We start from the raw sequence: 12,967 nt of genomic DNA, 5'->3' as shown, positions 1-12,967 counted from the left end.
AGAAATAAACCTTTCTCCTCTTCTGTCCACTCATTAAGTTTGCAAACTGTATTAAAATGTGTCTTATAGTCCAACCATGAACAACTCCCATCGTACGTTGCGGCTTTGACCTCCCTTCTGTTTAGTTTCCTAGTCTCAGGTTCTTTTCCTTGGACAATTGGTCTGCGATAACGCCTCTCAGTGATATTACCTGTATCTACTCCAGCTCCAGTGCCCTTTCTGTTTGTTTCATCCCTCACCTCCATTTCCTCATGAAACCTTACTCTTGCATAAGCATTGTCATATTGCTTATCAGGTCTAATATCTGGAAAATGATCAGCCAAAGGACTCCTGGGAGTAATCAAAGGTCGACCACTGGCAATCCCCGAGTCGTATTTGCCTTGAATTTCAGATTCGCGAGGTCTTGGCGTTGAATGCATAACACTTTCAAACTGCCTAATACTCGATTCCAGCTCTCTTATTTCCTCATGGAGAACTGTCATCTCCCGCTCTAAGTCAGCAGTAGTCATCATACACACCGAACACTAAAACACTATACCTTTTATTATAGCAACAGAAATTATAAAACAAATCAAGTGACTCCCTGCACTGCAAAATCCCACCGCTGCCACCCAAATTCTGTAACGTGTGTCCAGCCGAGCGGTCACTATTTATCTGTGGACATGTACCCGGTTACACCCGGGATTCTGCAGTGCATATGATTTACAGGAATGCCTGTTGTCTACAAGGCAAGAAACGAACTTATTCAATATATTTACGATGATTGTTTCAGCCAATTTACCTAATCAATATATTTACTACGATTCGTATTTCAAAATCAAGATATAATTCAACAAGGATTTAACCTAACCCTTTACTTCCCTAAATTCAATGTCCCCGGACAACTGGCCCTTACCAATGGTTCAGACTACCGACCTGAGGTTTCTTACCAGCTGATGTCTCCAGCTCACTTTGACACTGGGGTACAGACTTATTCAGCCTTTATTGCCAAGTGTCAAAGCTACGATGGTTGATCAGCTAGCCAACCTACACTATAAGGCTTATTCAGCCCCAAGGTAGCCTTTTACTTACAAAAGATCGGCTTATTCAGCTTCTCTTATGGTGTTCTCTGCACAGCTGCGGAGATCAGACTGACTGATCTGCAGTCGACCGCTGTATATATAGCATTGGCCCAGTCCATTTCACTGTAGGGAAAACAGGTTATCACCATGGCAAAACCCCATACCACCCGAGTTTCTTTGATTGGTATAACCTGATTCATCACAAAATGATATTGCTTCTATATTATAAATGAGAAATACATGTTTATTGATAAGAAAAACATAAAAATACAATACTGTGCATGGCCGTAGGAACGGGGAGGGGGCGTGCCCCCCCCCCCCATATTTAAAAAAAAAATCATATAGTAAAATTCACATATAGTGTAATGTATAATTATTTTTAAGCAGAAAGTTCATTTAATTCAAATAGACTCAGAGTCAGTCAGTGTGACTGTCCTTTAGCTTAAATAAAAATAAATATTATGAAAAGCACTTAAATCCTTAACATTTCTTAGGGCGACATCCAAAAGGTCGTAATCATGAGGTAATGGTTCGGTTCTCGTTCCCAGCTCCGCATCTGGCGTCAAACCTATGATATGTAGTGACTTTTCCTTTGCCAAGTGCCTGGTACTAGTGGCGTTTAAAGTCCTTTACCGGTATTTGTTGACGATTCATACGAGTGAAATAATCTCGCAAGGGACGACTGATCAAAAGGTATCTAATATGTGTGACCTTGACTAACTTTCAAGGTCTAATAATTCATTAGATAGCTTGTTCATAGAAACTTCGTCTTGATACAAAAATGTCTCTGCCCAACTGCTCTAATACCAGTTCAACGTTTGTATGTATTTAAAATCTTTTTGTAAAGCTAATATGATGAATTGTTGACATTTTTATCATCACAGTTTTTATGGTAAAGGTAAACCCGAAAATGTGTGAAGTACTATTTATCAGTGACGTAACACCCCCAATGTGACGTAGGTCATGACGTGTAAAAACTTTTTCAAAGCTTGTAAAGTCTCAGGCTGTCAAGACCTGTTTCATTCTTGGTCCAAGAGTAGACACTATCGTATCAGTGTAAGATCAACCTTCCGCACAGTTTTAACTTTGATTATATTTCACAATGTATGCCCATACGGACGAAAGAAAGGCATTTTTCGAAAAAGTCCACGAAGAAGCAAGGAATGCAGGAAAAAAGGGATGGGGAGCACTAAGTTTTCTTGTTAGACTCAAAGGGCAAATTTTTAAGAAATATCCTCTTCCAACAAGCATACGTAATATCCCAACTTCGAATATTCGAAAAGGTGCTGTTTCCTCAGAGCTTTATCCAAATGATGCTCCTTCTGAGCTTATCCCGATTCAGATATATGGTGATGGGAATTGTTTATGCAGAACTCTCTCTTTCTTGTGTTTGGACATGAGGACAATTTTAAGGAAATGAGGGTACGAATTGTGTTTGAACTTGTTTCAAACCTGAAGCGCTACACGAATGAAAACACTTTTGTGACCATGTCCACAAACAAAAGTTCACTGCAATATGTCTTTGAAAGTTCCCTGTCAGAAGAGTGTTTAATTACTGGTGATTTGATTGCTTCGTTACAAAAGGAAACAATAAAAACAACCCAGAACGGTTACTATTCAAACCTTTTACATATGTTCGTATGATTGATAACAAAATGATAAAGATATAAAAAAAAAAATCTTTAACACCCCCTCCAAAAAAACCACCAAACAAACAAAACTTAAAATTAAAGTTGAGGGGTTTTCTGGGAAACTAATTAGATTCTATGTACATAATTAGATTTATGTACATGACGTACACCTCAATGCTTGCATATATTTATGCAGTTATCTTTTTACTAATGGTTTTGTCGATATCACTTTTTTGTCGTAAATTACTTTGGTGTGGTGCCCCCCCCCCCCCCCCCCAAGTGAAATTGCTTCCTACGGGCCTCATGCTGTGTCTGAAATCCAGAATTAAATGATAGGCAATATCTGCTGTTCAATGGCAAGTAATATTTCCCTCAATTAAATTTGTGAACATGGTGAATACATGTAATACATGTTCTTGTAAAAAGCAAAAGTAAACTGTATTAAACAAATTAAATTCAGAAGGATTCTTTCCTAATGAAACATAAATCAAGAATGTTGAATCCAAAGATTTTCTTCTTTAAAAAAAAAAGCAAATTAATCAATTCTTCCTCACTAAAAAAATAGTAAAAAGTTTTATAAAATGATGTCAGAAAACTCGAAAATAAAAAAATGTCAAATCATTAACAGGAACATATATCCAACAAAGTACAACTACTCCTTGCTTGGTTCTGGATATGGTTCTAATGGTAACCGAGGGTTAACTGGATATGTCTCAGTTAGCAATGGCGGCTGCTTGGTTGAAGTAGTTGTTGATTTAACTGTACTTGTTGTTCCAGCTGGATAATATGGAAACCTGTTTTCCATCCCATAGAAAGGGCTGCCAGTGCCATATGCATAGGGGTACCCATAAAAAGAATGTACATTTTGTAATCCATACACGGCCATTGAGGACTGTAGATCATATGTTGGCGGTGTAAACGGAGACATTTTCATAATTGGTGACTGAATATTTGGTGAATGCAATGCCTCATTCATACACGCAGATGTAGATTGAGCACACGTGACAGCAGTGGCAGATGCAGTAGATTTTTCTGAACTGATAGAAGAAATCTTTGTACACTTATCTAAATCATTATTACTGTATTCAATAAAAGTATCACAAATGAATGACACCTTGGTTTGGCCTTTCTCAATGAGAGACATTAAACCTTCACGTGTACTGACTTCTGGAATCTTGCCACCAGTAGCTATACTTTCAATAATCTCATGTCTTTCTGTAAAGTTTGGTTTCCATCCTTACCTCTGCATCTTGCAGGATTTGATGCTAATAGTTTTGGTCTAACTGTTGATATGAATGAGGAGTTATTACTCTTTAAAAATGATTTCATTTGCTGAATCTCGTTATCCAACCTTTTTTCTTTTTTCTCAAGTGTTTGGATTTCTGTTTCAAGCTGTAAAGAAATCATATTTCAAATTAAGTCAGAATAGAACAAAACAGAATTTAATCAGAAAACAATATAAGTAACCTTTCACTCTGCCTCCCCTCTTGTCATTGTTTGTATTAAAGGAAAGTTAAATTATATTATTGTAAAGCACCTTAGAGTAATTAATTGTTTTGTATAAGGCTGTATAATTATAAATTTCATTATTATTATCACTGAGGTCATGGAATTTACAAATACCTGTTCCTTCTATGTTCAATATATCTAAAGGCATCAATAACATTAAGGAAGATGTTATCTAATGTTTTACACATAAGCACTATATATCAAGTTTGGTTCCTCCTTGAGTCAGAATTTCTACCCTAGGAATCATGATATTTACAATCTTGATATTTACACATAAACACAAAAAATCAAATTTGCCCAATCTCTACCCCAAGGGTCATGAAATTTACAATTTTGGTCCATGAATAAGTTACAACATCTGGTATTAATTGTCATTAGCATGAATTTACAGAAACAAGTGCCTGTGCTATATGTATATGACTATATGCATTTAGTTTTTCTTACATATGTGTATGGTTGTAGAAATTGGTTAATTCATGTCAGTTCCTAAGGCCCCAGGGACACAGGAGTCCAGGAAATTAAATTTTATATCCCCCTTGTCCAGAGATGCTTCTTATCAAATTTAAAAAGAATTGGGAGGGTAGTTCTCAAGAAGTTAAACAACATTGTTCACTATCACAACAGAAGCTGACCACTAGCAATAGGTCACATGAGAGAATCAACTGACCTAAAATATATTAAGGAACATGATTGAAATGTATTAATCTTTATATCCATGATAAGATATTCTTTATATATTTTATAATGAATTCAATTTGGTACTTTGACTTCTTTATTTTCAAAATAATTGGAATTATGTCTATATATACACATATGAGAGTTGGCCTCCATGTGTCCGATGAAGAAATTATGAATAATGGAATGACAAATTAATGATTGTCTAATGCTTACAGGGATGGATCCAGGAATCTTTGAGAGAGAGGACTTTGACCATTAATTTTGGTTTTCATGGATTATTATTATAAATGAAATCAACCCTCAAAATAAGTTATTTTTACCTTATTTTAGCAACATTTCCCGACCCAGCACCCCCTCTGGATCCGCCACTGGGTTATCATTTACTCCTTCATTCTTGATTACAAACCTAAGAACACTAAATTGTATTTTCACATTTTGAATTTTGCGTATTTTGTATAATTGATATGTTGATATGGAATCAAATGACATGCATGTATACAGAGGCTATGTGAAAAATGTCAGATCTTGTGTAGCAATTTGTAAACCTAATGATTTCAAAGCCTATTAGTAGTCTATATCAGTAAAAAAAAAACCTATTTTAATTCAATTCGTATTTTGCAATAGATACGATAAAAGGAATATTTTTTAGCATTTAATAATAATTATCAAAATTTATAGTTTGAAATCGAAAAAAAAAAAATCTCATAAAAATATAACATATTTTACACATGCATTTTCATAAACTTTACAAAAGGAACAGATTTTCCCCCTGAATTTATATAAAAATCAATATTATGTCCTGTGACATTTTGTCCTACTTAATTAGAACACTTAGAGCCGAACTTCCATAGAGTCTGTTAACCGTTTATTCGGATACGACTGTCAAAGTCTTTTCGACGCTTAAGGTAATGGTCGAAATCGAAGAAAGTACTTTGACTTGAGAATGAATGTGATTGTTAGAGGGAGAAAGATGGACCAAAGCATGAATTTTGTAAAAGGATTCTTGTGTTGTTAAATCATCGAGAATCTTGTTTGAGATGTCTGATTCGGTTCACTAATCACCTAGCAGAGTTCATCTTTCACCGTAAACACTTAACACTAATTTTAAAATATGTAAACAAGTTGTAATAAGATAGGCCTATTCCACAATTCAACAACATATAAGAGGAACGGGTAATTTAATCGGCAATAATAATACTGCTACCCTTTAATATGTTGTACGGTGTGACCGTTGAGACAAGCGAAGCCCATTTAAAACATCTTGGAAAACGACTTATAGACATTTTATCCGCCTCTTCATTTAACGCGGGAAATATAACGCGGTGGATGTAAACAGTTACATTGTGACGTCATATTAGCTGCAATGTTTTTTCTTCTCTCAAACCAAGCAAAAACAAAACGTTTGATTGATTGATTGAATATTATTATACCTCATATAAAGAATCACTAGTAAAACAGAATCTGATTGGCAGAGAAGGTCACTTGACCGTCGTGTTTGCCTTGCAACAAAACATCTAGTCTCGTTCAACCAGACACTCGGCTGTCTCTGTAAATCTCCGACGAGCAGAGAGTCTGGTAAAGACACGCGATAATGGAATGAGAGTACCAAACCCCCGTATGCGTAACCCGGACGCAGTTTACCCCAAGATTGAGCGGAGGTATAAATGTCTAGGGGGTTCACAGTACCCTTCACATTGAAGTTACAGAACAAAATTTTCATCCATATACACTTCAGTATGTAAAGTCATTGAAAATAACAAATTTGCCTTATTTTAAGGTCGTTAACATTATGAGTATAGGAATGAGAGTACCAAACCCCCGTATGCGTAACCCGGACGCAGTTTACCCAAGATTGAGCGGAGGTATAAATGTCTAGGTGTTGCGTGATTGGCTAATATCAAAAGTGAAATTATTTGGAATTGAAAGAAATATTATAGAGGTTCAAATTAATTGTCAGGATGAAAAATTATCGCACAAATGACTGAGGAAATTACCATGGTAGGGGTGTGCTTAAAATGAAGTGTGTAATTTACTGCAGATTGCTATGTGTTGTAAAAAAAAGTACAAATATGGCCTATAAAAGGCACGGGACCCTATATATTTTTTTGTCATTTTTTATCAACATTTTGAATGAACTTTGAAATGTTTGCGGTCATTTGTTTAAAATCGATATAGTTAATTAGTGAGAGGGCCAAAGGTTAACATTGAGGTCTATGGGAAATGAATTGGTACTCTTTTCCCTATAAACTGTTACCGCTAGGGAGCGCTAATTAACTTTCCGTTGGATTCTCTCTGACATATAAACAGTCAATTCCGAAATTTGATGCTAATTAGTTGATCCTTCATTAGTGTTACTAATGGGAAAATCATTGTTACATGTACAATAAAAAAAATTACGCTCTTTGTCAGCTGGAAATTGTACTTTCACTTTTGCTTCCTAAAGTAATTTTGATAAAATGGTTTTACCATTTCCCGTCGGTAGAACAGTAAATCAATCTTTTCCTTTTACAAAAGTTTTTATAAACACTCTAGTTGTAAATCCTTAAGCTTAAACGGCGAATTCAATCTATCACAAATTTCTTCGGTAGTCGTTATTTTGAAGGTATGTTGAATCAACCAATCAAATTAAATACCGAAAGTTTGGTAAGCCTCGTTCTGACGTTACAAACGTTATCGCGTATCTTTACCAGACTCTCTGCTCTTCGGATATTTACGGAAAAAGCAGAGCGTCTGTTTGCACGAGACTACAAAACATTGTGTTCCAACCCTTCGGAAATCTCTTGTTTCACTTTCGTGTCCAGTTAAATGAACAAACCCGAGTGTTCCGAATGACGCAGGGAACAACAAACACATGGCCTCGTGCATTTCCATATATTTAACGTTGCCCTCGGGGAATATGATTTTTCTTGGGTGAATAAATATTCTTATTATATACCCATCAATGTATCGTTCTTTGATACTGTGGATTTCACAGCGTGTGATCCGGTTTTCCGGATCACCACCCTGTGGTTTTCTGATTCCGTATCAGTATCTTCTGAAACTGATAACGTCACAATGACGTCAACGCAACGTTTTTTGCTAAAAGTATATTGCCGCGTCACAAACAATACTGCATACACAAAACATAATTTCACTGTATGTCTGTATTTTTGATAATTTGGATTACATTTAGTATCATATAAATGTGGATTTAAAATGCATAGGGGGTATATAATAAATTTATCATTACTACAGTAACTTGATCCGAAGATTTGGATCACGTCTCGTTGACAGGCGCGGATTATCAGATCAAGCTCGACGCTACGCGTCTCGTGTAATCTGATGATCCGCGCCTGTCAACTCGACGTGATCCGACTCCTCGGATCACGTTACTGTAGTAATAATAATAATAATATATATATATATATATATATATATATATATATATATATATATATATATCCCTCACTATCATGCAATAAATGTATTTCACTCATATGGAGACGTCACCACTGTCGGTGAAGGGCTGCAAAATTTAGGCCTATGCTCGGCGCTTATGGCCATTGGGCAGGGAGGGATCTTTATCGTGCCACACCTGCTGCGACACGGGACCACGGCTTTTGCGGTATCATCCGCCCCATTTAATCGCCTCTTACGACAAGCAAGGCGGTACTGAGGACCTATTCTAACCCGGATCCCCACAGGATCAAAACATTTGAAGCTATGAGAAAGCTTGTCTGGAATTTAAAAACTTTTATGGTACAGTAAAATATTTCTATCTCGAAGTTCAAGGGACTTCGAAAAAACTTCGAGATATCCAAAATCGATCTTGATTTTTTTTTTTTTGAAGGGGGATATATGATGCATAGTATGGGATTTGCATTATAAACAACAATCCCGTTACCGTCTCTTATAATGCAAGTTGATTGATATTGTGGAATTTCAAAGGCAAATATTTCGGTGTTTTTTTCTCCATATCTATAAACATCACATTCACAATGTGCCGCGGGCGGAGACGTGTGTTTTAACGACGCCAGGTATGGTAAGCAGACCGGAAAATTGACTGCACTTCGAGATAAGCCAGGTGAAATTAGGGCGTGGGACCTTGAAAATACTTCGACATAAGCGGAGTATTTCGAGATTACCGTGTTCGAGATATCAGAAGTTTTTAAAATCATTTATATAGGGAAAACGGCCGGGACCGGCGGTCGACTTCGACTCAAGCGGGGTATTCGAGACAAACCATATTCGAGATACAGATATTTTCTAAACAATTTAATTATTTTAACTACGATGAAGTATACCGCAGTGACGGCGACATTTTTCCAGAAGCATTATGGGTAATACTCATCTTTTTTCAGCTGATGAAGAGCAAATCACGTGACTCATATGTGTAATCATTGGAGCGAGCTCGTCGCGTCGCAAAGAAGCGACACGAGCTTCGCTCGCTATAAAACCACAAGGATGGTGGGTGACGATAATTTTAAGAACTATTTTGAAACGAAGTTTTGAGTAAAGCACAGGGGCTTCTTATCCATTTTGTTCTCAATCTATATATAAATATCTAACAAGGGATGACACGAAAATAGGATACCGGTTGTAAACAAAGCTCAAAACCACCTTAGTTCCAAGAAACAGATAGAATCTTCCTATCCAAAATGGCGTTAAACATCCCCTAATACAAGTCCAACGTAGTCCAATCCTTTTCCGCTTCATTGCAGGAGTTATCTTTTCCTCTGTGTGATTGACGACAATGCAGACAGCTTGAATTATTTTCGTTTATAAAACTCATTAAATTAAATATGAAAGGATTGGACTACGTTGGACTTATAGTACTTGCTTTCTTATCCTCTTCGTGTTAGGTAACACATAAAGCTTCCAACAGGGTCCACCAACCAGCTCTGTCCTTTGCCTTTCTTCCTAATTCACCCCAACTGTATCCCAACTCTTTCATCTCCCTTTCAAGCGTCCTCCTCCATGTACCCTTTGGCCTTCCTGGTTTCCTCTTGCCAGCCGGTGTCCACCTCAGTGCTCTTTTTACATGCCTGGTGTTATCCATTCTTAGTATATGTCCTGTAAATCTCCACCTTCTTTTCTTGATTTCATCATTGATGTTGTTGATTCCTGTTCTTTCTGCGAGTTCGATGTTCGATACTCTGTCTGTCCATTTGATGTTCATAATCTTCCTTAGTAGCCTGCCTTCTACTCCTCTCAGTTTCCTTTCAATTTCCCTGTTTGTTCTCCATGTTTCTGCGCCGTATAGCAAAACTGATCTTATGTTGCTTTTATATAACCTTATCTTTGTCTTGTAGGATATTTTTCTCGATTTCCAAATGTTGGACAGTTTATTAAAGGCTGATGTTGCTTTCCCTATTCTAATATTCACTTCTTTCATCACTTCTCCATCACTACTAAGAGTGCTGCCAAGATAACAAAAATCTTGTACCTCTTCAATTGACTGTCCATTCATGACGATGTTATTTGTGTTACGGCAGTTGAACTTCATGATTTTGGTCTTTTTGTCATTTATTTTTAGTCCTATTTTCTTTGCTTCTTTGCTTATATCATCAAATTTCATTTGCATGTGTTGGTATGTGTGTGAAAACAGACTAATGTCGTCAGCAATGTCCATGTCCTCCAATGTGTTCGTTAATCCCCATTGAATGCCTCTTGGTTCTTTCGTTGTTCTTTTCATGACCCAATCTATTGCAAGAATGAAAAGTAGAGGTGAGATTATGCATCCTTGCCTGACTCCAGATGTTATGAAAAACCAATCTGTGAGTTCACCATCATGCCGTACTGCACATCTCAATCCATTGTATATTTCTTTAATGATATTCACAATTTTTTGGTTGATTCCATAATGCTGAAAATTTTTCCAAAGAGAGTCTCTGTGAATAGTATCGAAGGCCTTCTCAAAATCTATGAAATTTATGTATAGTGATGAATTCCATTCGTTAGTCTCTTCAATTATGGTTCTTAAAATAAAATCAATTTATGTATATAAATTGTTTAGGTCGTTTGGCTTGGAATGCTAGCCCAACACACAACCTACACTCTGTTGGATCGGGTTTTCTCTCTGGGTTATCCTTCCCGTAGATGATTGCATTTCTTTGCTAACGGATGTCATCTCTCCGGTTTTCTGTCTGGGTTGTCTCCCATAGCCTTTGACTAAAAAGTCCATCACAGGGCAATGATACTATTTGACCCATAGCTGGGTTCTAGGTTTGCAGGTATCAGGGCATATCCACACGCCGGTGGGCCTGACATACCATGTATCTAGGGGCCTAGATTCCTCCGAGACCTTGTGATTTTGCCTGAGGCGGCAAGGTACCCAGTTACCATCTGTCACCTCGTGGAGGATCCCATATCTGGGTCACATAGGTCTTGCTGTATGAGAGGCTGTAATTGGAAGGGTTGACTAATGCACATGGCTGCTCCCCTTTCGCAGCAAGCTGCTATCCAACGGTAAGGCTGTCAATTCAGCACTTACACTGTACGCATCATACAACCATTTGGACAGACTTATATAAGGGGATGTTTAACGCCATTTGGATAGGAAGATTTGATCTGTTTCTTGGAACTAAGGTGATTTTGAGCTTTGTTTATAACCGGTATCCTATTTTCTTGTCATCCCTTGTTAGATATTTATATATAGGTTGAGAACAAAATGGATAAGAAGCCCCTGTGAGTAAAGTATCAATCCTTGTAGGTTTTTCCCCATTAGGGGATGGTACGGTATGGTATATATACCCACACTATTATTATCACAGACAAAATTACCGGTTTCTGTTGTAAATAGTGAATGTGAGCAAATGCATGTGCATGAGTATTTCATAGTGTTCTTGTCTGCTTGTTGCAATAATATAGTCCCGTCCAATTTTATACGGATATTTTTGTGAAAGGGTTATATGTATACACATAAAATTGCATGGGACAGAGTTTAGTAATGCAGAGCTCTAATATCCTATATTATTTCTCATGTTGTTTAGACATTTATTCACAAATGCATAGGCCTACATATAGGAGTTTATAATTACTACATATATTCAAAAGTTAATGTCATTCCTTGGCTTGGAAGTACATTTTTAAGAATCATGACAAACAACACTCTTTAAGATACATTTTTCTGTTTTATTTTTATATTCATGGGATAAAAATCCTCATCCTGTGCTTTATTTTGGATATTTATTCCCATTCATGTTCAAATAGGATATTTACTGCCATTTCATGTTCATTATGGCACATTTCCTCCTATGGGACATTATATCCCATATTAAGTTTAAATATGGGAGTTAAAATCATATGTGAGAAATTATATTTTTTCTCCCATGGGATTTTTGGTGGGAGTGAAAATCCCACCAAATTCCCATGGGATTTTTTGATTTCAGGTGAAATATTTTAAAAATTACAATAGTTACAAGTGTAAATGTTGGTGCATGTCTTGTGAACAGAAAATCCCATCTTTTTTTGTAAAGGGTTTATCTGTATCCTAATTAATAAAAGGGTTGGCGAAACTCCGGACTTTTGTCGTGTCCAGAGGTAAATGTTGCACTGTTTTGTGATATATTTTCATTAATATTCAGGTAACCGTTAAGGCCTGTGGGCCTCTTGTTTAATCATATTAGAAAGGAATAAGATGATTTGGGGTGAGAATCCCCCCCCCCCTCACCAAAATGAGCTTTACTATCTCTTTAAGCTAGGGCTATCATATTTTGTATATACATTTTTTATAGAAAGACCTTTCATGTGATGCAGTGGTTTGTGATCTTGTGACCTTGACCTGGAAGTTTGACTTGCTTTTGATAAAAATCTTGCCTATTTTTATTATATCCTGAACTCTCTCATATTTTGTATATATATTTCTTATGACAAGAACTTTCATTTGATATCACGATCTTTGACCCTGTGACATTGAACTCGCAGTTTGACCAACTTTTAAGAAAGCATAACATATTAAATATATTCGGAACTATTTTAAATGGGGCTTTCATATCTTGTATATAGATTCTTTATGGCAAGACCTTGTCACAGTAGTGTTTAATCTTTTGATCTTGGAGTATGACCTACTTTTTAAAAAAAATACCTGACCTATTCAATATCCCTTGA

General features: G+C 36.5%; 1 protein-coding gene across 1 annotated transcript in view; it reads left to right on the top strand.

The window, feature by feature from the left end:
* Nucleotides 1–12,967, top strand: part of LOC130053739 (probable myosin light chain kinase DDB_G0284661) — a 40,148-nt gene that overhangs the window by 20,066 nt on the left and 7,115 nt on the right. The window lies entirely within an intron of this gene.

This window comes from Ostrea edulis, chromosome 4 (assembly GCF_947568905.1).
Source record: "Ostrea edulis chromosome 4, xbOstEdul1.1, whole genome shotgun sequence".
NCBI lineage: Eukaryota > Metazoa > Mollusca > Bivalvia > Ostreida > Ostreidae > Ostrea > Ostrea edulis.
This window is presented reverse-complemented; position numbering and strand designations above follow the sequence as displayed.